Here is a 25,498-nt window from a genome sequence, read left to right on the forward strand (position 1 = left end):
TCCCTGTTGCAATTCATTTCCCCCCCCGGGGAGTTTATATAAGCCAGTGATATTAATACCTGTATTAAATGGGTATTTGATACTTCACAGCTTTTGCAGGATTGTGTAATCCATTGAATTTCCTACACATCTTTCCCTGAGCTGGAGAGTCCTCCAGAGCAGCAAAGGAAGCTCGAGAGGAATTTTATGACCTCCCTCCTCACCCTACCTTGGTCATCGTGGCCAACTTGTGCCTCAGGCTTGGCCCTGACTCCAGGCTCCTGCTGTCTTTGTTCCTTACTTGTCTCTTTAGTATTCCAAGATAGAGGTTTTGAATTTTTTGGCTTCTTATTGTCTATTTGGATGGACCGAGTGACTTGGTTTTAAATCTTATTTCAGATTTCTCAGTAATCTCTCTCTGCAGATGTTGGTGCTTCAGCACTCAGTGAAGTGATGCTTTGCTTTTTGTATATGTAAGCAACACATGGTCTGCAGCCAGATACTCAAACTCACAAAATATTTAAGAATATGTTTAAATGTGAGGTCTTACAGAAAATGCAAATTTATTACTTACTACTTTTCACTTGATTCTCATGATAGATTTCTGGAGAGTGCTCTGAGGCTTTTTTTCTTGGTGCTATCACTACTTTGCCTTCATGCTTATGCTAATTTTCTTTCTTTGCCAGAGCCCCATAGCACTTGTTATCAGTAGCTACAATTTCCTGCCACCTGTGGTGGAATATATTTCTTCATTATAAGCTTTTTGCTGCTTCCTCAAGTTTTGTCTTTGATTAGCTGCTATGGAATTTTTACATATCATCACTTGTCCTGTAAAACTCAATTATCTGATAGATATGAAAATTACTGTTTCTAGGTTATATTGTCCCAGATCACTTAGTGCCAGTTCCTGGTACCAGTACTCAGCTGAACTGGGATTAAATTCAGTGCAAGAGAGTCTGGTGGAAGACTGGGTTTTGTAGGGCTGGTTTTGGATTTGTGTTGGTGGGTTTTTCCCTCTTTCCTTTAAAGTGCAAGAGCACTGGAAATGCTAAGGCTCACTTCAGAGTGATTTACCCGAACTGGGTTGGAATATAGCAGAGATTTATAGTAGAAATTCAGACTTTTTTAGTCTGAATTTAGTGACTATTTTCTTAATTGTATTTGCAGCAACTTTACATCCCTGTTTCAGGGATTATATTTTCAAGGATCTCTTGAAAAATGAGAATGTAAGCAGAGGTTTATCACTCACTATTAAATCTTTGTGGAATGATGTGCTGTGAATCCCCCTGCCCAGAGCCAAACAAAAGGGAACATAAATTACACCAGCTACTGGCTTTATAAATGCAAACAATTATATTGCTATAGTCCATTAAATGGACTTTTCTGTACTCGGTTTAAAAAACCCAAACTTTTTATCTCAGGAACAGCTGCCCAGCTCCTCATCTGCAGTACAGAGTTTCTTCTCTCCATCAACATCATCTGGAAGGGGGATAAAAACTACGGATTTGTTAGAATGTGATAAAAAGCAGCATGTGTGTATATGAAGGCAAATGTAAATTACACTGAATTTCCAGCATCAAAAAGGGGACTTGGCAAGTGCAGATGTTCAGCTTAAACACTGTAGGAGGAGAGAGAAGAAGTGGTTTTGTTTCTTTGTGCTGAGCTGTGGTGGAGCAGCTGCTGGGAGCTGAGTAGCAGAGATGAAGTGGCACTGTGTGTAAAGCTGCTGCTGTCTGGGATGCAGGAATCCATCTGATGTTGGCTGGGAAAAGGGCTGATGAGGAGCAACACTGAGGAGAAAAAGAGAGCAAATAATAAGTTTCTGTAGTCTTTCTTGTTGTTTATATCTTTACTCTTTCGAACCTTACCTATCCCTAGGATATAAATTACAGCTTGGAGGGAGTGAGTCCATATTAGTCCATACTAGTCTTTGGAAAATTACTTGGATTAGGCACTTTAAGCCTGTTTATGAAACAGTCCAAGTAGTGAAAAAATCTACTGGAAAAACTGTAAGGATGACCTTGTTGGGTTCCCCTGTGCTCATTTCTCCCAGGTACTTTTATCAGCTTCTGGGCTGCCACTCTCCTCTCAGGAGCTGGGACTGATGGCCTTTTGTTGTTGTTTTTGTTTGGTTGCTTTGGGGTTTTGTTTGTGGGGCTTGTTGGGGGGAAGTTTGAGTGTTTCCTTCCACCTCCCCCCAAAACTCACTGCTAAGGAATTCTTGCTTCCTTTCCAGATCATCCCACAGGTCCCCAGAGTCCCCAGTCCTGCTGGAGTAGGTGATTCACCGCTGGGAATGTCTACCAGTGTTGCTTGAGAAACCACACACTGAAATGGGAACCAACTCGGTGCCCGGTGGGCACAGGTGGAATTTTCAAATATGAAACTCTTTCCTTTAAGCAGTTCTGCTTGTCAGTGTGCTGCATGGCTGGGGCAACACGACAGTGGGGCACATATTTGGCAAGGTGGAGAAATTATGGGGGTTGCTCAGTCTGTGTTTTCTCATAAACTCTTTCCCCCCCCCCCCCCCAAATCCCATGAAGTAGCATCCTTGAAAATTAGGAAAGGCAAACAGTAATAAGGTAACTTTGTATTTCTGTATCCAGTTCAAGAGGGACTTTCTGGATCAGATATCACATCTAAACCAGAGTTTATAACAACCAGAAGTGGCTCATTTTTAAGGATGATTCAGGGAACCACAGAATTTTGATGCGAGGTTTGACAGAGGTTGGTGGTGGATTTTGCATTTTAGTGGGTTTTCTTTCCAAAGAAAGCAAAAGAAGAAAAAACCTACCTGATGTATGGAAGTAAAGAGCCTGCTCAATTGTCTTGGTATTTCAGAGTAGAATTAAAGAACAGCAAATTGGATTTGCAAAGGCTAAAGGAGGAGGTTACAACAGTTAAGCATGAAATCATTAAGGATCAGAGAATTTTCTGTCTTGTCTTCATGGAGTTTGAATTAATTGTGATAAAATATACACTAGGTAGAAGAAAAATGAAAGACAGTGAGAAAAGAGAAGAAAGGGTCACCCTGCAAACCTGAAAAATTAATTTTATTGCAATCTGTATTTGAAAGAAAAATGGCAGAAATTGAAATCCCCCAAATCATCACAGGAATTTCGCATATTTAGAATATAAAAAGAGCTTTAAAGCACTGGATGTTTCTGCAAATGCATGTGTATGAGTACACATGAAGTTATGTACCTGTCCATACCCACACTGGTATAGTCCATCACCAGCCCCAAGATACAGTAAGATTTAAACTTGTGAAAAGCTTCAGTTGTTTCCCATCTGGAGCCTCAGTTTAATCCTTTGACTTTGCTACAGAAACCTTGATCCTTGTGAGGGTGTTAGTTTTTTCCCCACAAACTGCGTGTGACAAGGCTTTTGTAACTTCTGTAGTCAAATTTGAGTAAAACATAGCTAATTTTCATACTATAAATTAAAAAAAAAAGGGTAATTTAGATTTTTTTCCCTTACTTTGCCTGTGAAACACTTGTCGTGCTCACAAAAAGCTCTCTTTGACTGTATGACATTTTAAAAAGTCTTGGAATGGTGGTTCAATCCTTGTTGAAGAAGAAGAAAAAGAAGTTGGAAACTTGCATGAATGATTCATTTTGAGCAGCTATTTTGGGGGCCTGGCATCATCTGAGATGCGGCTTCACATAAAACGGGTGGGAAAACGGTGGTTTATAAACCTCCTCCACCCGGCTATTTAAATGAAAATCCATAAAACTCCATCAGGAGGCTGTAATCGGGATTTATTTGGAAAGAACATACTTTAAAAATGCAGTAGGGGGAAGAAAACATGGAAGGATCCCAGGAGTGGGGAACAGTGGGATAACTGGGAAATGGAGGAAATCCTGTGGGCAGGATCCAGAGTCACACTTGGCTTCGAGCCACAGATGTTTGCAGTGCCTGAAGATAAAATCACCCAGAGCAGCTAAAATGAAATTAAAACTGCAGCAAGGCAAAAGATAAGCTCTGCATATGTTCTCACACGTTGAGCAGAAGGAACTGCTCTCAAAAATGGTTTGGGTGTTGTTTTTTTACTGGTTGGGAAGGATGGAGAGAGAAGGGAGAGGACAGGTCTTTCATTAGTGCGTGAGGGCTGGATGGGGTGAGCTTGCTGGGTAAAACAGAATCAGAGAAGTTCCTTCCCAATGAGAGAAGTTAAATGTTTCTAAAATGTGACTTTTAAAAAAAAAAAAAACCTAATATTTTGCATTGGCTAACAGTCAAGTTATTTTTATTGCTGTGGCTACTGGCTTAAGTTGCTGTTAGTCTGTTCTGTACTGTGTAAAATTCAATGTTATGAGCAAAAAAATACTCTGATTATATTTATGACAACTGTTTGTAAAGTACTGAAACAAAATCCTCCAATGACATAGCACTTTTGCTCATATATAATCAAAAGAAAGTAGTGTATTGAAAAAAGTTTACTGCAGCTTTGAATGTGCAGTGAATAAATTTAATGAAACTTCTTTTACACCGGACTTGGTTCCTCATTGATTATTGAGAAATAATCCAAATTTCTCAATGCAGGAGGAAGTCATGTATAAAATGCAATTGTATAAAATAGTATAAAACAACAATTTTAATAACAGTTTTCACTTAAGCTGTGAATAATGCATTTTTAAGGGTTTTGTTTAATTACTCTCCAGTGCTGTTTTTCTTGTTCATTTACAGTCTTCGGCTGTAACTTAACCCAGGCAAAAGTCCTGAGATGTTATAGTTTGACCAGTCAGCTATGAATATTCACTTTTTTTTTTTTTGTGAGCAGATGGGATTCCAAGTCTGTGCAGAAACACTGTCATAAGTATTTCCTTCAGTGCTTCCTATGTTCTAGTTATTTTCACAGCTCTCCTTCCATTTGGGACATGTTTAGTGTAGGAAATATGTGTTCTGACAAAATACTTAAAGGTGAACAAAAGGAAGTGTGCTCAGAAAAAGGGATAACTTTGTCTTCTTCATACTGTAGAAATGCCTCATATGCCTGGTGTGCTCCTGTGTTTGGAATGGTGATTTATAGATGCAGCATAAATGGATGAAAGAAAGTCTGGATTTAGAGAAAATAAAGTCCCACGTCTCTGCTGCACTCTCTCTTCTTATATTATTGGTGTATTTTATTTCTTGATATAAATTACTGCTTTAAAAAAAAGCCTGATTATCCTTCAAAGATTAAATCCTCTGTTTACCAGCAGGGCAGGATGTAAAAGGAAGCTCCAAATACATCTTAACCCAATTTGAAGCCATGTCCTGTGACCTCTGGTGGTGCAGGTGGAATTCCCACCCTGGGGAATGGGGACACAAAGGGGCCGAGTTTGCAAAGGTCGGTCTTTCTGTTGCTCTTTAGAATTTGGGATGGACAAGGATTAAGTTTTGCTGGATGGAAAATAGGAACTGGTCTCAATCAGGGTCAGCTTTGTTCCCATACACCACATTACAGCTGCAGTTGGTGGTTTTCACCAGCAACAAATGAGCTGCCCCCACATAAGTCATGGATTGCTGGGAGAGAGAGGGTTTTTTTCCCTAACAAAGCTTTAATGAATCAAAGGAAGTCTTGCCAGTAATTTTACAATGCCAGTCCCATGGAGTTCCAAGTCAGTGTTGTAATGCACAGTATTTACAGAATTTCATTAAACACCACACCTGTTAATTCCCCCTCAGATTGAGGACAGCGAATCAAAACAACTTAATGTGAAGAAAACGGGCTCTGCCATGAGACCTCAGTGATTCTTTCCATGCCTTAAGTATATCCCTGGGATTATTCTGCTAATTTTCTACCTCTAATTGTTTGTTAAATGGACTTATAAGGTCATGTTGTAAATTAGACTGTAAATTGTTTGGTGCCAGAGTTGTCTTGTTGTGTGAATTTTAATAGACAAATATTATTGGCCACAATACAATTAATAGACTTTGAGTAGTTCTGCAATCTCAGATTTAACAACTCTTTCTAATAGATCTTTAAAACTTCAATTCTGTGATTTTTATCTTTTCCTAAAGTAGTCCTTTAACTCATATCAGAAATAAAAGAAAATTATCCCACAGGCAGTTCTTAATACTTTATGCAAACTCCTGTTGCAAAATGATCTATATCTTTACTGCAACTGATTTGAAAGTGCAAGAGGTCAAAAGTGTCCTAATGTGTTTTTGAAATCCATGTGTCACCACAGCACATTTCAGAAGGGCTGTTGGGCCTCTGTAGAAATTGCATTTTTCTTTTGATTTTAATTTTATACCTGGAAAGGATTAGGGGATATTCATTTCAACTGATGGCTGAAGGGTAAGAAAAGATATTTTGAATAGAAGATGCATATTGGAAAATATATGGACTCAGAGGGACGTAGTATAAGGAGACATTTATATAGTTTAATTATTTTATGTGAGTGATGTAAAAAACCCATGTTTTACTTGCTACTGGTTAGTGCAGTGTTATTCTTGACCTTGTTCCCTGTTGAAGAGACATCTTACATAGCAGAATTTCATCTAAACTAAAATACAATTTCCTAGAAAGCAATATTGAACCTTGATTTATTTACTCATTCTACCTTTCCATCACCTATCATTTTGCCAGAGCTACTCCCTGTTGATGGTGACCTTGCAAGATGACAGATTAATTCCAGTGTTTGGGAATCTGTGCAGGCTGCTACTCAGTCTTGTCTTTTACAATATGTATATGTAATATGTAATATTCTTTAATTCATTAAAGCAGTTTAATCTGAACGACCCAAACTCAAATGCAGCAGAAGCTTTAAAAGCTCCATCCATTTTTTTCCCCCATTCTCTGCAAATACTTTGCCTCTGATTCCTTCAGTGGCACAAGGAAGCAGAATTCCCAGGAAGATTATGGTGCCTTGGCTGTGAGATACACCCAAAACATGTCACAAATCTCAGTGAATGAGTCTGTGGTGTACAAATACAAATGTCACCTTCTGACTGTGACCTGTCGGGAGGAGCTCCCAGTCCAAGGAGCCTCCTTGCAGGGCAGTGAAATCGGGCAGGTCCCGCTGCAAGAGGCTGCTGTGGGGAGGTCATTGAGCAGCTGCTCTTAGAAAAGCAGCCACATCACCTCCAGTCCTCCTGGCTCCTCCCAGGAGCCTCTGTGACAGTTTAACTGCTTCGATTTTTAATCAAAATGGCTTTTGGGGAACCGCTTTGCTGCCACGGATATTCGTGTAGCAATTTTTAAATGGGATCTTTAAAACAGAATTTAGGGAAACTTTTTAACCATTTCACAGCTCTGTTGAAAATCGCCGTGGAGTTTGCAGCTTGACATGGTTTGGTTTGGTTTGGTTTGATTTGTTTGGTTTTGTAACGGATCCATATGGTTGTAATAAATACATGGTACAAAAGGTGCTGAAAGGAACATATCAACAACTGGGAGTGCATAACTTCATTAAACATTAACTTCATAGTTGAGGCTATGCCAATATATATTCTATTTGCTATTGTTGGAAATATTAGTAAACAGCCTTGAGAACTAACTAGAGAAAGAGGCTAAAACTTCTGAGAGATACAGAAAATTCACTTTTTGGCACCAGTGCACACCACGTAGTTTCCTGAGCAGAAGTGATTTATGTCTGATTTTTCCCAGCAAATATGCACTGCATATAGATGTTCTCCACTGGGACATTGCAATTGAGTTTAATAGCTTGAAATTAGAGACACTCTGTGGTCAGTGAGGAATGATTATCGATGGCATAATTACCTTCCTGTGGAAGGGAATTATTTACCCTGAGCACTGGCACGTGTGTGAGGTTTGGTGGGGTTGAGACTGATGAAAAAATGGGAATTGGCCTTTTGGTTTCACCTTCTCTTGCAGTCGTGGTGCCAGTCCTACCCTGGCTCTTGCACTCGCCTTTGAGCTGATTCGAGTCCTGCTCAGGCTGCAAGGAGGCAACAGCTCCAGGGTGGAAGTAGCACCAACCACCTAAAGCTGACTCTGAAGGAAAAGCACTTGGAGAAGAGTTTCATTCCTCTCTTGCTGCCCATCTGAACTTTAAAAACTAGGGTGTGCAACTGATTTTGTTCATAGAACTACTTACGTAGCAGATGTGCTCCATTCTTTCCAGGGACAGCAGTCACACCATAAGATTACACGTAATTTTAGCATTTGGATTAATACCCAGTGAATGTTCTGTGGTTAATGCACTTTCATTTACATTTGCATTAAGAGGAGAAGCTTCAGTTCTTCATAATTCCTCTCATCCTTTTTTATTTTTAATTTAAGAGAAGTCATTAAAGCAGAAAGAAGAATCAAAACTTCTGTGTCTGTGACCTTAAATTTGCATTTGAGCCATTGCACCAGTTGGCTTCCATTCTGGATTTGCTTATTCCTGGACCTGATGGGTATGACCATGCTTTCCTTGAGCAGTGATAATGGCCTGTAGCTGAAATTAAGATCCATGATGGAATATTTGTTGACCAAAGTAGAAAAAGAATCCCATTTCCTTCTCCCTATCGCTTCTTTCCTGCCTTTAACCCTGTGGTGAGATGGGTAGGAAAGGGGAAAAAAAGCAGAAGCTTTTTTTTAATGGAGCTTCAGGAAGACTGAAATAAAATTTCTGTAGATACAAGTCTCTGAAATGTCTCTCCCTGAGGTCAAAACAAGCTCCAGTGATCTCACATGGGGAGCAGGGATCTGAGCATCCGAGGAGGAGGAGGAGGAGGAGGATGGGGCACAGCTCTCTCCAGCAGGAAGCAGTTCTTGGATCTGCTTGGATGTGCTCCATTTGGGCTAAAAGAGACACTTAACTTCAACATTGAAATACTTTATGCTTTGCATCATAAAATGGTGTTGTATGGAACCTTTAGAACCTGTATCCAAACAGCAAAATGAAACAACCCAAAGATTCCTGCAGCTTTTTTTATCATGAGGCTCCTCTTGGCTAACGGAGGAGTGTGACTCTCAGAGACAGAAGTGTGGATCAGGAGGTTTATTTGTCACCTGTGAATGAGAAATATGAGTGTAGAGATACTTCAGAGCACGAGCAGACACACAGCTGAACCTGCCAGAGCTGTGCAGAGGTTAACTTTGGGAGCCTTGCCATGCCTCATCTAATGTGATAATTACTTTCGGCACCTTTGTGTCTAGGCCTAATTCATCTTGCAAAGATAAGGTAATAATTTACCACTTAACCTAATTCTTCATGTGCCAAATAACGCAATTGTACAATGAAAACTTAGAGGTGCAAGTTGGGAGTAGAGAATGGAGGCCGGTGTCTCGGGCAAAAGCGGGATCTGAACAGGAAAATTTGCAGGAATAGAGGGAAATTGTGCCTCAAAACAAGCTGTGCTTTAGCAAAGAGTCTTGCACGGGGGTCTGAGATTTGCTGTGGCGAGACATGTACAATTCTCCAGCAAACATTTGTGGATTTCCAAAGAGGCCATGGTTCAGGCAGTATCTCCGTGCCATTAGGGGCATTTTATGGTAGGGTCTATAAAGTTACATGTTCCTAGTTAATTTTTAGTTTTGTACTATTGCTCAGACACACTTTGTGCAAATATGTCTGGGTTCAGGCTAAAAAAAAAAAAGCAAACTCAGACCTGAGACAGTGTAGTGTATTTGAAATAGGAGTGGCACAAGTTAGTCCAGATAAAGACGGGAATATTTAAGAATTCCCAAGGTGGCAGAGACTATAATTGCTCCTTGGCACCTGAAGAGGAGAGCTAAAGTATAGTCGATAGCTGTGTTGATGCTTTCTCCATTAACTCCTATGTGTGTGAGTTATGTTTACAGTTGAATAATTGTTTATATGTAAATAAAGCTATTGCATCTTTCTTTCCCTCTGTAAGGACAGTTTTAGCTTAATTATGTCAAAGAGTTAGTGTGGGGAGCTGGGGGATGTTCATCTTGTGATTCATTTTAAATTTGCTTCCTGTGTATTTGCTACTCTACCACTCTTAATTGAGTTGTTTTTGTTTTTTTCTTTCCGCGTGGAAGAATGTGCACTCTTTCCGTCTGATTTCAGTGTAATAGGTGACATTTTCAGTCTTTCCTGAGAATTAAGTAAGGTGAACTGTAGCTGCTTTTCCAGGCACCCAGGTGGGCTGAGATACTGCTGTCATTTCTCACTGTGGATGTTTGAACAACTGTAGAATCGCTTTAGAGTTAATCGTATTGTGGCTTTCTAACGGTGTGAGAGAAGAAAAATCATGAATTAATCGCTTCAGTGGACCTTGGCTCCTCTTACAGTAAAGTTTCACTCTCCTGTAAACGCTCGGTATTATGTCAGTTCCCTCGAAGTCATTATCACCTACACACTGGGTGTCAAGTGCTGCTTTCTAAAGAGATTAGTACCTTTTCCTCCTCCTCCTCCTCCTCCTCCCTCTCGCTTGCTCAGCTAAGTAGAAGAAAATCCAAATTACCGCAACCATACAGGATGGGAGATGGAAAATAATGCCCTGATTTGGTTGCTGTTTCAAGGAGAGAAATGAGATAGAGGATTTTATTCCTCCTCACTAACACTTTTATGCTGACCTAATTTCACCTGACGTCAGGAGGTTTAGCGTGGTAGGTCAGAGCAGAGCGGGGTCTTAAGTCTTTCAAACCCTCTCTGCGCACCCCGAGTGGTTAATTAAGGAAACGGGTGCTGTAAGCGAGGTAGAAGAGAAAAACCCCGGTATTTGCTTTCTCTGGAACAGGGAAGGGAAGCAAAATGCAATCAAAGTAACAAAACCCCAAATCCTAATCAAAGGGGGACTGTGAACCAGAAAACTGTTTTTTATTTCCTTTTTTTCTTTGTTGCTTCTGTAATATACCTACGTCTGTGAGAAGGTTTGGCTAATCAGACTCTTATCAGTTTTTTGCCAGCCACCTGGCAACAACCACTCACACCTCTCCTGTGAGAGCGTGAATTTGCTGTCTTTTACCAAGCAGGACTGGTAAAACCAGAAAACACAGATTAATTAGAGAAAAAAAAAGGGAGCAAAAATCCCATTTACTTTGTTGATATCCCATTGTCTTGGATGCTACCTGTGCACACAGTGAGGATACCCAGAACGGGAAAGAAAGGATGACAACGGAAAAAGGTTATAAAAACATCCCAAGCAAAACACACTTGAAACAGTGTTGAAGGGATATACCTGCCTTTGCAGAACACAAAGAACAGCAGCGTCCTTTGGTTTAAACTCTGTTTACAGAGGTGAAAGAGCGACGATAGAAGAAGCTGTTGGGAAATAGGTGGTGATGCCACACTGGAAAAGCAGGGGGCAGGGGCGTTTTCTTTCTCATCTCGTAATTTGTTTTAAATTTCCAGCTAAGCACTGTCTGGATCTTCCTGCTGGAACCTGCACAATTCTAAAAGCTTTTATGTTGTCCTTTGCTTCCCATTTAGAATCACAGAATCATAAAGGTTGGAAAAGATCTCCGAGATCAGTGAGTCCAAATTTTGCCTGAACACCACCTTGTCGACTAGATCAGGGCATTAAGAGCCACATGCTTTGAAAGAAATGGCTGAGATCAAGATTCCTGGCTTCTAACTATTCCTGCCTTTAAGCTGACTGGTGCAGCCAGGACTGAACTTGTGTTTGGATAATTGATCTTGGTAAATAACATCCTTAGACTGCAAATTCCTGTTCTGTAGAGCAATATAACAGCACCAGCAGGCTGGGCAATGGTGTTTCTCTGCATTCCACGGAATTTTCATTTCAGGATGTTTAATAGGTTTGTTCCTCTCATCTTTCCTGGAGGAGTTCGATGGTTTTGGAGCAGAGGTTTTTAAACCGTGCTACTGCTGATGTCACCGAGCCAATGCCTTTGTGTGTGGTGGGTTGGCCTGGTTTGCTGCTGTCTCTGCAGCCTGACCCCTGTGTTCCCCCCTCATCCTGCACGGGACCTTGTTGGCAGGAAGGTCAACAGTTGTTGTTGGTTGGAGGCAGCTCCTCCACACAAGTGCGGGAGCCCCTGCAGGGAGGCAGTGGGCAGAGACACAGGCACTGCACCGGGGTCTGGGATTTGTGGAGCAAACAAGAAACAAATCTGGATGTGCAGAGGGTCAGCTCCCATTGCCAGTGTTTGTGCACCAGCAAAGTCAGTTTGGAACTGCACCCCTACAGAAAGTGGGGCTGTCAGCGTTATGTTTTTCAAATTTAAATAGTGGCCATATAGATAAAACAAACTCTTCAGATCAGTGCTTGTTACTAGGAGCTTGTAGAAGACAGGTTGCATAAAGATGGTACCAGAAAGAACCCCCCACCCTAATATTGGAGGGGTTTATGGCATTTCTGAAGTCTTTTTCCAACCTAAATGATTCTCTGTGTAGGGATTTGAGGAGATGCTCTAAGTGTTGCTCAACTCATACAGAAGTTCTACATGCCCTAAACAAAAAAGTTGTGTATGTTCTGAAGTGTGTTAGGTTTTGTTTGTGATTTGGTTTTTTTTTTTTTTTTTTTTTTTTTAAATGGTCCTAGTTGAAATCTGAGGAAGCAGCTACAATTCAGTTTTATATCTGAAGAGATCTGGAAATATAATTTAATTAATAAGGGTAATTTTTAATACAAGGAGCGAAGAATATGGAATGTGGAAGGTAAGCTAGAAAAGTAGGAGTTCCTTCATGAGATCAGAGAGAAGAGCTGGGGTGGAGTTTCTTCGGACCTCACTTTTGTATTGACTTTCACTTGATAAGTCAATGTTCTGAGAATTGACCAGAATGTGTGCAGGTTAAAAACTGGGCCAAAGGCCCCTTGAACAGTTTTGAGGTTTTTCTAATCCATGAGAACGAAAGAAAGTGTTCAATGCTTTTAAGAATTCACTGGAAAAAGTTGGTAGTCCTCCTCAGCTCTGTGTGGCTATATTCAGTAAAACATGGAAATTGAGTTTACACCTCTGAATTTTTGCTGCAATGCAATAGAGTGCAATAAAATTCCCCAAGCGCTTTGACTACTTAATATTGATTTATATTTACCTGGTAGGTTGTATCTGTCTATGAATGACCTTCAATCCTGAAATATTATCTGAGTATTTAGCAACCTTCTGTTTGTCCTCACTGTACATTTGGGAGATGATCTATCATGTACATACACAGGAAACGGACACGGTGAAACTAAATCACTTGGTCAAGGTTACAGGGAGAATTTGAGATGGATGTTGAAATTAAATCTAGATCTTCCTAGCCCTGAGCTAATCCTGTTGCAGCATGGTCACCCTCTATTTGAAATCCCTTCTGTCATCATGGGCTTGTTTGTGGCTTTGGCTGAGTTTGCTGCAGACACAAACTGTGGTACCCAACTGGAGACGCTTTCACTGCGAAGCTTTAAACAAGCAACCCCTCTCCCCCACCCAATTTATTGAGCAGAGTGAACCCCCACTTCTTTAATGCTGTGAAGAATTTAGAGTTGTTAGGCAAGTGCAAATTCAGAGCTCGAAAGAGCCTCAGTTAATGTTTCAGATGGATGGAGAGCAAGCACTTTATCTGAGGGGGTATTTCCACAAAGTATCTTGGAGGTAGTTTGAGCGTGAGGAGTAGAACAGAGCTCCCAATGGAAGGTGTTGTCCTGGCTGTAGATCTTGGTGACAGGCAGCTGCTACTGAAAGTGGAAACACAGGGGTCACTGGATAGGTGAGGACATGCCTGCATTGCTTTTAGGGTGCTGATCATATAATTGGGACAGTGTGGAACTCAGCACAGATTAATTGCTCAGTTCTTCACTCCAGTATTTTTCAGGATGATATAACTGAACATAAGCTGTGCTAACTTTCATTCTTTTACAGCTAAATATACATCTTGGTAGTCTTGTTGAGCTGGAGCTGATTGTGTGGTGATGGAGAGGCAACATTTTATGTAAGGCGTGTGTAGGAGATCTGAGAGATCTCCACAGGGATCTTATTAGAGCTTATAAATGTGGAAACGGTTGTTTACAGACAAAGTATGGAGTGAGAGAGGAAGGGAGTAAAGGCTCTGAATGTCACTCTTACATTACCTCCAGAGAAGAGCTCAATATCACACTGTTTGTTCCACATAATCTCAAATTGATGCCTGATTTCATTAAGTGCCATATTTATAAAAGATGAGCTATTGGTTTGAAAATCAAACTTCTGACTAAGTTCACTCTTGATCTTGAGGTCTCAAGCCTTTAAAAAAAATGAGAAATCCAAAGAGCTCTTTAAAGTCACCATTAAATCTTTGTAAAACTGTATTACTTGAACTTAACAGGATGCTGGGTTTTGTGTGTCCAATGGCAAATTTTTTAGTTCTTCTTGCTGAATGCACGAGTCACTAGTTGTGTTTTAATATAATTACTTGGATTTGTTCTGCAGGGGATAGGAAAACCTAAGTGCCAGGCATCCATTGCCTTGTAATGGTTTAACATTCCTTTCAGGAAGATTGAAATCACTGACTTGCTCCTCTCGTGCTGATTCTGCAAACACACACAGTGTATTTCACTGATGGAACACCATTGCAATCACTTTCCCTGTTTATGTTGCCCAAATAAATCATGTGTTTAGGTTTTCTCATGAAACGGGAGAAAAAAAGCTGAATTTTCTTACAAGTGAGGTCAATTTTCCTCTTTGCAGACTGTGATTTCAGCATGTTTGCCCTTTGCTTGTGGGGATTATTATTTTTACCTTCAAGGAAACATAGGATCCAAAGCTTGTATAAATTAAATATCCTGGTGTAGATCCTCAACTTTATTTCTGTCATATCTCTGATTTGTATTACTCATGTTTTTCCACTGGATTCCTTAAACATCATATTGAGGGATTTTAGATGATTTCCAACATTGTCCTTCATAAACCATGGTCATCCTTCCTTCCAATGCATTCTTTCCTCAGCTGATTTAGAAATCCCTTCTTTCACACCCAGGGAAATTATATACTCTAAAAGAAATTAACTTATTCTGTTTATTAATAATGTGATAAGACTTTGAGTTTATTTCTGTGTAATTATATTTAAACTTATTTTTAGTTTAGACTGTGACAAAATAAATGATGTCAAATGTTTTCAGAAGCACTAGAATTTTTTCATGATCCTGGTAGGGAGGAAGAAGAGGTGTCACAGAGATGCTTTCTCAACTATTTTAGAGAAATAAAGGAAATGTTCTTTTTAATTTTTAATACCCCTAATAACAAACAATCATTCTTGTATCTGTATATTTTCTCTGGATAGTGTTGTGGACTCTGGAGGGCTTTGCTTTCTGCTGGAATCGGCAACAAGACTTCAGGTGACATTAGTGAGGGGTGGGCTACAAATCTGGCGTGGGATGGGTGTTTTGGCCTTTAGCATGCACACAGGACACTTATTTGGCTATAAAATGGTCTTTCTGACAACCAAGGGACACCATTTTCCCTTGGCACCAATTCCTTTGGACAGCTACAGGACTCTGTGCATTTATCAGCTCCAGGAACAGGTTGAACTGTGATCTTGTCCAGCACCGTGTGGAATCGCTGTGAATTTTTTCCCGGTAAAGCCTGGGAATGCACACTCTGTTTCCTCCCTAGCAAGTTAAATTGCTTTTGGGAACAGAAAGTGTTGTAACTTGCTGTGCTGAGTGCACTGAATAGGAGCTGGATCAGGTTGCTGGAGAGCAGCACTTGGGCAGCTCTCACAATTTCGAGCCTTTGGCTCCGTGGGGTCAGTGAGAGCAGCACAGACAGACCCAGCAGGACAGACGGATCCCTCAGCACGGGCAGGGGGACACTGGAGGTGCCACCCTGGGCTGCTGCCAGTGCTGGGGGCACCAAGTGTGATCCTTCATTAAGGGGGACCCCAGGATTTCTGTCAAACAGCAAATATCAAAGGCTAACAGCCTCTGTAAAATGTTTCTTTGAGAAATCATTGCCTTTTTGAAAGCATAGTTGAGCTTAACTTTCAGATGTTTCTTTACAGAATTAGTTGCTGGAAAGTCAATGCTAAATCACCTTAGTGCTTTTCAGAAGTTTTTTATTTGAGTCTTCTCTCCCATTCACAGAAGTCACAAAAAATTCCATTTTTTTAAAAGTAGAAAACATAGAATTCTGAATTATGTTTCATTATATATTTTATTATTTTATCTCTTACACATATTATCATCTTCCACTGTTGTTCCTGAGCTAGAATTAATGAAATGGCAAGAGGAAAAAAAACCTCAGTGGGATTTAATTTTACAAATAATATGCTGAGGGTTCTCATCACTACTTTATCTAAATATAACACTGTAAGCATCTCTGTTGCTTGTGAATAAGAGGATGTTTGGAAGCTGCAGCAGCTTTCAGGAAACCCAATTTTCCTCTCCACAGATCGAAGTTAGGAGTATTAAATATAATTAATATGGAATAGCTGTGTTTAACTGTTTTATGGTATGTAAGCACAGAACATTTAGATGTCTTTAGTGAAATAAGTTGAGGACACGATGCAGGACTGCACAATTTATTTTTATCTTCAAGGTCAACTAACATCTTTGAACACTGCCATCACTGTGCAAGAAATACAGGTCTTAATCCTAACCTTGAATGTAATGGTGTAGTTTCCCTGTATACAATTATATATATACACAAGTATGTGCATTACTTATTATTTTCTTTTCCTTGGGCTTTTGAAAATACAAGCTGGATATTTTTAGAGACTGGTATGTCTGACTCAGAGAACTAAACCACAAGATATGTAACTGAGACATGCAGTTCATCTTTGTAGGACAATTCTGGGTAGAAAAAAAAAAGACTATTTGTATACAGAAATTATTAGGAAATCCTTCCAGATATAGGAATGTCTACTAAGCAATGCAAATTCAAGTAGAATTTGAGTAGGAGCTTCTTTTCTGATGGTGCTGGACACTTTCAAATTATTGAGCTGAAATGGCAGATAAAGGCTTACTAGCCTTAAATTATCAGACCAGCCCATGCATAAACCACCTTGTAACAGTTTAAACAGCAGAAAAGAATTATGCTTTTCTGGCTTTGGTTTACAAGTGCTTTAAATTCTCTTCCCTCATCTTCCCCTTCTTTGGAGTAGGTTAAGCAAAGTTTGCCGTTTATTTTCTCAACCTTCTAGTTCATAGTTATTCCCTAGTAATTTACTTTTGATTATTGTTATTTTCCCCCATTGTATATGTTTATGGAGATCAGGATGCGAGCGTGATCTTCACAGATTCATCAGGTAAGGGCATACTGCAGGGAGCAAGGAGGATGGCAGTTTGACAGGCAGAGGCTGTGGGGGTTTTATTCCTATAATCTGCACCTTTATTATTGGACATTAGGACATCCAACAGATTTTTTGGAACCAAAACCTTTCTAAGAGATCATGTCTGTGAGTTAGCCCTAGAAAAAGGTGATGATGATGTTACTCATCCAGATGGGCAAATTCTGGAGAAGGCCTTGAGTTCTGAGCTCCCAAATTTTCTTGATGGTCCTGGAGCACTTCCTGGTGGTCTCTGTAGCCCTGTGGAGTGGAATTTGGCTGTATTTGTGATGTGAGCTGACAAACAGCCCACAGCGAAATATATCATCATACTTTTGTTTTCCCCTGTAAAATACCCTGTTCTGTTCTTTGTACTTAAAACCAGTCATTGCTAGTGCAGAAAAGAGCAACAATTCTGCCTCTGAAGAAAGGGAGTTGAAAAGGTATTCAATAAATCATTCAAACTTCATAGGCTGTGCTCAGAGGTAGGTTAAACCTGAGTGTGATCCACCAGGGCCAGGAGCTGCATTCAATGATCCTGGTGGATTCCTTCCAACTCAGGATATTCCATGGCTCTGTGAAGTAATGAGAGTGTTTTGTGTTCTTTCCTGTTGATATTGTGGTTCTTTTATCACCTGGCTACTTTATGGCATCCCTGGGGGCAGAGGAGATGCTGCCATGCACTGTTTGCCCCCAAATCCTTTCTTGACCCATGTCTGACCAAACACAAGGAATTTTTTTAAAACTCCTTCTGAAGGAATAGAACTTCTCCTGTTGGTCTTGGTGAGTCCTGAGATCATTTACTTTGAAAAGTTCTGGTATTTTGGTAAAATTGTCATAACTATTGTTTCATAGTATTGAGTCTGGGGTTTAAGAGGCAGCTAATGGATCTCCATGACATGGTTCAGTCCAGAAAGCCAAGCCTGATTACCAAACAATTTTCATTTATAGTGTATTTTTATTTCATATACTGTGTATATTTATTGTGATAACGTTTGTGCCAGATATTTAGTATAATAGTTAAGTGCAAATAAATATTTTTGTACAAATTATACGTTGTAAGTAAATTTTGTATACCAATAATTCTTTAAGCTTTCATATTGTAAGGCTCATTCTTTGCTAAAGGATTTGAACACTTTTTTCAAATCTATATAAATTGTAAATACGAATTGTGAGGTTTTTTAGTGGCATATTCATATATAAAAGCTACAAATGGCTATTGTGGTAATTTCAGGTCGGGTTTGACTCCATACATGTTTGAACTCTTGGAATGGCTGCTGTTAGAGGTACTCCCAGATATTCCAGTGGAATTGAAAGGAGTGATTTATTGGAGCTCACACATTTTTTTGTGTTTGCTTTGGCTGAAGTGCAGCCATTCTGTCAAATCCTGCCATGCAAGGGAAGGACAGGGCTGGTCTGAACCATTTTGGAGTGTACCAACACATTCCAGCCAAGTCCAGTGAAACCCTTGGAGGCTCTGGAGTTACCACAGAGAGAGAGGTGGCAGTGCCAGCCCTGGTGACGTCAGCCAGCCCAGACTGCCTGGTTTTTTCCCAGGTAGGAGGCTGTGGGATAGGGAAGAACATCTGAGGTTAAGAGTGATTTATTTGACAGGCGGGCTTCAGTTTCTTCTCACCACACAGAGGAACACCAAGAGCTGATGCCTTTAGTTGGGCTTTGTGGCCCTGCAGCAAGGAGAGCCCTGGGGTGTGGGGACAGCCCCCTGAGGAGCCTGGGGTGGCTGTGTGATTCCCGGGATGGGGCTCCTGGCTGACCTGGGAGCTGCCCTGGTGTGCACGTTCCCCATGCAGGATGATTGCCAGCACCAGCTCACTGATACCTGCGGCTTAACAAAGCTTAACAGGTCAGATTGCTTTACCCACTAAGCTAAACATAGACCTTTATCTTATTATATGGGAAGAACCCTCCACATAACACAAGTAATTCACTCAAGGTGACTAATTGCTAGGAATTATGTGCTGTAGTTGTATCATTTGCTGAGCTGTCAAAACTCCTTATTTCACAGTTTGCTAAAATTCTGTTAGGCCTTTTTAATTTTCGGCAGTGATTGAACCTTGTCCCACTGTTATTTCCCTTTGTGTTAATAATTTGCTTTTACTAGAGTAATAAACAAGGTTGATCCAGGCTTCACTTCTCAGCCATTTGATAGAAAGGCTACAGTGGTAGCTACTGTGTTAGCCTAATGGGCTTTACAATAAGGACATCAAGGTATGTATGAAAAGTCCATATGCTGAAGCATGAAAGCTTAAAGAATTTTTTAAAAAGGAGGATGCATTTTCTTAATAATATTGTTAACAGACCATGTTTGTAGTTTAAGTCTGTGCTAATATTTATTACTATCTAATCTGTCTGAAATACGAATGTAACAGTTGAGCAGTTGAAATAGAATAATGCTGGGTTTCTTTTTTAAGGTGCAATCCAAGATCATAGCGTGACCTGGCTATGGACAGGGGGTGCTGAACTGGAGGTTCATCTCCGTGTCACTGTCACACACAATGCCATGGTAGAGGATGCTCCTTCAAATGCATGAATATACTTTTCAAATGGCAGATAAGTGGTTTCCTGTACAGAGGGTTGGCGAGTAAGAAGGAAAAACAACCCCTATAACACTGTGGTAGTATTTTGCATCAGCGACATCAGGAGAAAGCATTGAACTAAAATTCTGATCCAAACTATTTCTGGGAGAATAGTTTTGGTGTGATACAGAGATGAGTCCACTCAACCCTTCTCCTCATGCAAAGTTTCATCCCTGTTTCCAACCATCCTTCAAAGTTAGGTTGTTTGAAATCTGTAGTTTGATGGGAACTGATGTGATCCCTTTTGATTGTACAATCCTATAATCTGACTTGAAATTAATTCAGATTACATTTCTAATCTCCATCAGGGCCGAAGATACAATGTTATGAGACTGCAGGGGAAAAGTAGCAGTCCCTTCCAGAACACAGAGAAGGGAGCTCATATGGTGGAAAGCCACAAATGACTTGAGTCCCCCTACTCGTATCACTGTGTTACATTAAGTGAAGTTTAATGCTAGAAGGCAGCTGGCACAAGTCCTGTTTTGAAAACTGGCCCATTTGTAGGGTTTAAATGCATATTAAATGAAAGGGTGATTCCTAAGCACACTATCTCATTCTTCAGTTCCTACAAGTTATGGCACCCTCAGCAGGTTGTTCTTCAGCCTTCTCTTGGTAGGCCAGTCTCTGGATTAAGATTTGTTCTGAGTGTCAGCAGCTTCTCTCATCTACATGTGATATGGAAGATTCTGTCTTTAAACTAAAAAGGAGGTGGAATGCTTGTTTTCATAGCAGTTTTCATATTCTTAGGCATATCTTAGACTGTTGAGATCATGAAGAAGCCGATTTCAGTGGTGGATGCAGGTTTAGCTGTACCAGATGTTGCAGGTACAGATCCCTTTGGAGGAGGCTGTTAAGATGCTTCTCTGTCACTGCTGTGGTTAGGCTGTGGCTGTAAGCTGTGAAGGACCAGGAATCGGAATGGGGAAAATTTCAGGAGTGGAAAAAGATGTAGAGTGATTGAAAGGACTTTGTGATATAGACTTCACAGTTATTATGTATATACACATTGGATGCTTCCCCAGAATTTGTATTTCCCGGGCATGTTCAGGCTTGTCCACTTCCCTGCTTTCCTGTGGATTGGCTGGAGAAGCTGTAGACAGGAGACAGCCTCCATTGGCCCCTTCTCTCCCCGGTTCCTCCCATGTTCCTCCCTCTTTCGCCTGCGCCCCTTTCCTGATTTGCTTCCCCGTTTGTCTGTCTCATACCCCACCCTATGCTCTGGTCCTTTCCCTGCCTGAACTGATAAAGAATCCTGTGCACGCCTCAATAAATCATTCTACTTGCACCCTACCTTGTGTCCCGGACCCGTGCTGTGCCACGGTCCCATCCCCCCTTATTTAAACTTCTTTGGGAAGCTCAGGCTTATTAATGCTTCTTCTTGTTGGCTCTGCTCTCCTTAGGCTTTGTTCCTCTTGGAATGGCCTAGTGACTTTTCTTCCTGCTCGGGTGATCCTGAGAGTCTGGTTTTGTTTTCCAAGCACTGATACTGTGGCAGGGAGGGGGACAGCAATGCCAGCCCAGCCTTGCAGACATCTGTCCTTTTGGGCATAGCTTTTAGGTGATAAAAGGACAAAAAAATTGTGTATTCATAGACATCAGATGGTAGAGACTGAAGGAGGGGAGGGAACTGCAGTGGTGGCTGGCTGGTAGTTTTCCTTTCAGATGTTGAGAAAGTTGGGGTTCTGGAAAAGGAAGTGAGCTGATCAGAACTGCAATAATTTATCAATCAGAACAAGTAATAATTTATACAGTAAAATAAATGTGGTAGATAAATAGTTCAAGGCACACAGAGAATGGTTGTGGTTGGATGGGACCTGTGGAGATCACCCTGTCCCACCCCCAGGAATGCTGCTTGTCTCCTGGGCTTCAATACTTCCCTGAGCAGACTCAGGTGTGTCAAACACCTTCCCTCCAAGGTGGGAAAGAGTTAACCAACCAAACAACTTCCAACTGCTGCAACTGAAACCAGGGAATATACTGATTTTATAGTTAGGGAAATTGAAGCACAGTGGGATCAAGTGACCTACTAACATCTCCTAGGCAAGAAACAGCAGGGCAAGTCCTTGAATTTGAGTGTTCTGAGGTCCCTCTCCTCCACTTCTTTTATTAGGTCATGTTGCTTCCCAGGATAACAACATGTTTGCAGGGTTTGGAAACACAAGCTGTTTCGTTGCAGAAATATTACTGCACGATGTTACCAAACTGGAGAAACACCGAGGCTGAAAACAGATTTAATTCTTGTTTTTAAAATGTAGCAAATGAGATTTAAAAATATGAAAGGCTGCCAGTCTGCTGTTCTAGTTTAAGTATCTGGGTTGTGATTAGGAAAATATTAGAAATCTGCTGCTGCTTTCCAGTGCCATTCCTCTGATTGGACAACCTCACCAAAAAGGAGGTCTTGGTCCCCAAGATCCTGAAAGAGGAATTAAAATTATGTTCCTGTGTTTCCTGTCATTAATTATCAAAGACCTTGAAATGTGCTTATGATGTCTATCACCAGCACACACAGGATTAAATTTTTCTCCAAAGAAATTAGGTAGGCTCTTTCTTTTGCTTCTGAATATGAATTGTCAGTTGAACTTTTACTGGAGAGGCAATTCTTTCAAGTTGCAGTTCAAGCTCAACAGTTCAAGTCTCATTCCTTTCACATCCTGTAAGCATTGTTGTGTTTCTTAAACTTAGTCCCAAGGAGCATCTTTCTATTTTCCATTCCACTTTTCTGCTCCATTTCCACTCCTTGCCCCCAAGTTAAGGTGTTAAATTGTTCTTCTGTCAAAGCTAAATAATATGATGCTGGATGCTTTAATAGGCATGAAGATGCACTGACAAACCCTCATTTCAGGACAGGCACCGTTCAGATGATTTTTTGCTTTGCAGTGCTTTGCTATTAAATCTGATGATAAAATATCCAGAAAAATCATCAGCCACCACTGCAGCCATTTTGAGTTGCACCTGCTGAAAGCCAAGTGAATTGGAAAATGTTACTTTTTTTCACAGTTGTGTTGCAAAAATAATAACTAATAAAAACCCCCAACTCTAAGTTCTGAGCTCAGAATGTTACTATTGGTATTATTTGCTGGATGGTCCATTTTTGGGGGTGGTATTGCTGTTTTTAGCTTTGGTTGTGAGGTACTGTTGTATCTATTTGGATAGCAGGTATTCCTTGGGATAGTGGTCTTGTAACTTTGAGTGTAGGGAGCATGGACCAAGCCCTGCAGCTGGAACCTCATCCTTATTGCAGGAACTGGAGAAGTTCCCGGTATTTATTGCAGCGGTGCTGGTGTTCTCTAGGATGGCCCTGCTTGAGGGAGGTTGGACTTCTGTGGTCCCTTCCAGGCTGACCCATTCTGGGATCCTGGGCCATTCTGTGGTGTTCAGCAGCACAAAGGGTTTGTAGCATTTCTGAGGAGTTTGCACTTAGCAGCTCTAAGCAGGGACACACACAACATTCCTCTTCATTCCCAGCTCCTTGGTTCACAAACAGGACCAGCCTCCAGTGTGCTCCAGAACTTAGGAGTTCAATTCTTACTCCAGAAAGTGCATCCTCTGGGATTGAGCTCAGCTTTAGTGGTTGGCCTCCTGCTGCTGCAGGATGGCAGCGTTGGGATGGAGTTAGAACCAGAGGCCTATGTTAAATAAACACTGGGAATATCCATGTGAAAAATTGGGGGGATTTTGAATATATGTTCAAACTATGATTTTCTTTTCCTTTTGAACTTTTTTTTTAAATTATTTTTCTCCTTTTCTTATTCCCTTCTCTATTCTGTTAATCAAAAATAAGAATTAGAGTATTTTCTGATATATGCAGTATGGTTCTGTATCTGGTCTGAAGTTTCTGTAGTGACACACAGTCTTTGAGAACAGCACTCCTCAAACTGGCAACAGCCAAATGTATGGAAGAAGTTTTTATGCTGCATTTCATTTCTTTAAACTATTCCTCTCTTCTTTCAGAAAAGACAGTGTAAAAAAAAATCATCTCTAATGTATTTTGATACGGTGTCAATCAACCTCTTACTGCTTTTCAAATTGTCTTTAAAATTTGTACCAAAAAAAAAAATGAATTTCAGTAGCCAGATAATTGCAGACTATTTCAGTGTCTTCCTACTTTTCTGACAGAGCAGTAGAGGTCACCAACATTTATGGGTCTGGGACCTAAGCATAACATATTTAAATAGACCACTTTTTTTGCTCTGTTGCTGTTCTGTTCAATGCTGGAATTCAGTTTGAGCTGCACTGCACACTCCTTACAGCTGCAGCTTGTACTGGAGGCTTGCTAAGGAAAAGGGGACACGTCTCTCTGCTTAATATAACCCAAAGTCACTGCATCTACTGTCCTGGCATGCATGTAATTGCCTGTAGCTTCCTAATGATAAAGGCAGTTTCACATGAGAAAAATCTGCATTGATCCTAGTCCAAATTTACATTTGACTTCATTAAAAAAATATTGATCAGCATAGATAAAACTCCTGATCAATGGTCCTAGCTCTTTTTTTTTTTTTTCTTTTTTTAAATAGCTTCCATTTTGGTGCAGTGCAGACTTTTGGTTTAACTGGCTGAATTGATATTCTGAGCAGCGAGTAAGGCAGGATGACAGAGCATCAGCACAGCTACTCCTATTATTGCTCAGGGAGGTGTGCTCGCTTGCAGCTGCCCACTCTGTCCAAGGCAGAGTGAAGTCATGAGCCACTGCTGTCCTAGGATGCTACAGAACAGATCCCAACTTTTATCTGTACTGTTTTATGCATTATTTACCAAAACCCTGATATTTCCCGGTGTTTAGTCACTATCAGGACTGAATGGTTTGAGGGAATGAATTTGAAGTTGCTGTTTGGACATGGTACATGTTATGATCTCAGTTTGGTTTGAGAAAAAAGAAAATACACAGAAAATGTTGTGCTTTGTAAAGCTGATGTCTCTGTCTTATTTTTAGGACTTGGGTTTCTTTTGCGGTGCCATAACACGTTATTCCATGTAAATAGCCTTTTACATTTCTGAGTTGTGGATGTGCTAAGAATTCAAAGAGACAGGTACATAATAACTCAGAGAAGGAGCTCTAAATAAAATGCAGTGATTCCTCAAAGTGTAAGGCTGGAAGGAAAAAGGCAGAGATGAGCAGAGAATTGCTCTGGCATGTTTGTAGTGTTTGTATGGTTTTACAGCATATGCTGATGTGACCAGACCAAACTAAACAGGGGGCTATTTAGTGTGTTCCTCCTGTGTGGTTTTGGGTTTCTGGAAGGCATGGCAGGGACACAAAACCAGCACAAACGCCACAGCCCTGCAAGGATTTCTTTTGCTATTTTCATGGGAATCAACATTGTTCTTATATAAACAGAAGGAGAGCAAGGGAAAGGAGAGCAAGCCGTTATCTTTACAGAAGGTGATTATGAAGCAATTTGCAACACGGACATGTTGCCGTTGCTGTCAGGGTGGAATCAGGGATCGGGCACTGCGGGGTTTAAGCCCCCGCCGCATCCTGCGCCTGCTCGGGGGGTGCGGGGATGCGCCGCTCCCCTCCTTCCCAGGCCCCTCTTCCCATCCAACCTTTCATCTCCCCCCCCCCCTCACCCCTCCCCAAACGCCAGCGATAGGACTTGACAGCCCTTGTCCTTGAAGATTTCTCCCGCTCCCCAGCCGAGTGGCATATTCCTGGTAGTTTGCCATCTTCCGTTTTTGTCATTCTCCCGAGGGAAGTATTAAAAATCGCAAACAAACAACATGGTGGTGGTTCAGTCCGTTTCCCCCCCTGTCGGAGGCGGCTCTGCCGCGCTCCCGGCGGGTGCCGTGCGGGGCCGTGCTGTAGGAGCGGGGCCGTGCCGTGGGAGC

General features: G+C 40.9%; 1 protein-coding gene across 1 annotated transcript in view; it reads left to right on the forward strand.

The window, feature by feature from the left end:
* The window catches only part of ATP2B2 (ATPase plasma membrane Ca2+ transporting 2), a 411,395-nt gene that overhangs the window by 144,882 nt on the left and 241,015 nt on the right, over window positions 1–25,498 (forward strand). The window lies entirely within an intron of this gene.

Source organism: Corapipo altera, unplaced genomic scaffold (assembly GCF_003945725.1).
Source record: "Corapipo altera isolate COAL_440 unplaced genomic scaffold, ASM394572v1 124, whole genome shotgun sequence".
Classification (NCBI taxonomy): Eukaryota; Metazoa; Chordata; class Aves; order Passeriformes; family Pipridae; genus Corapipo; species Corapipo altera.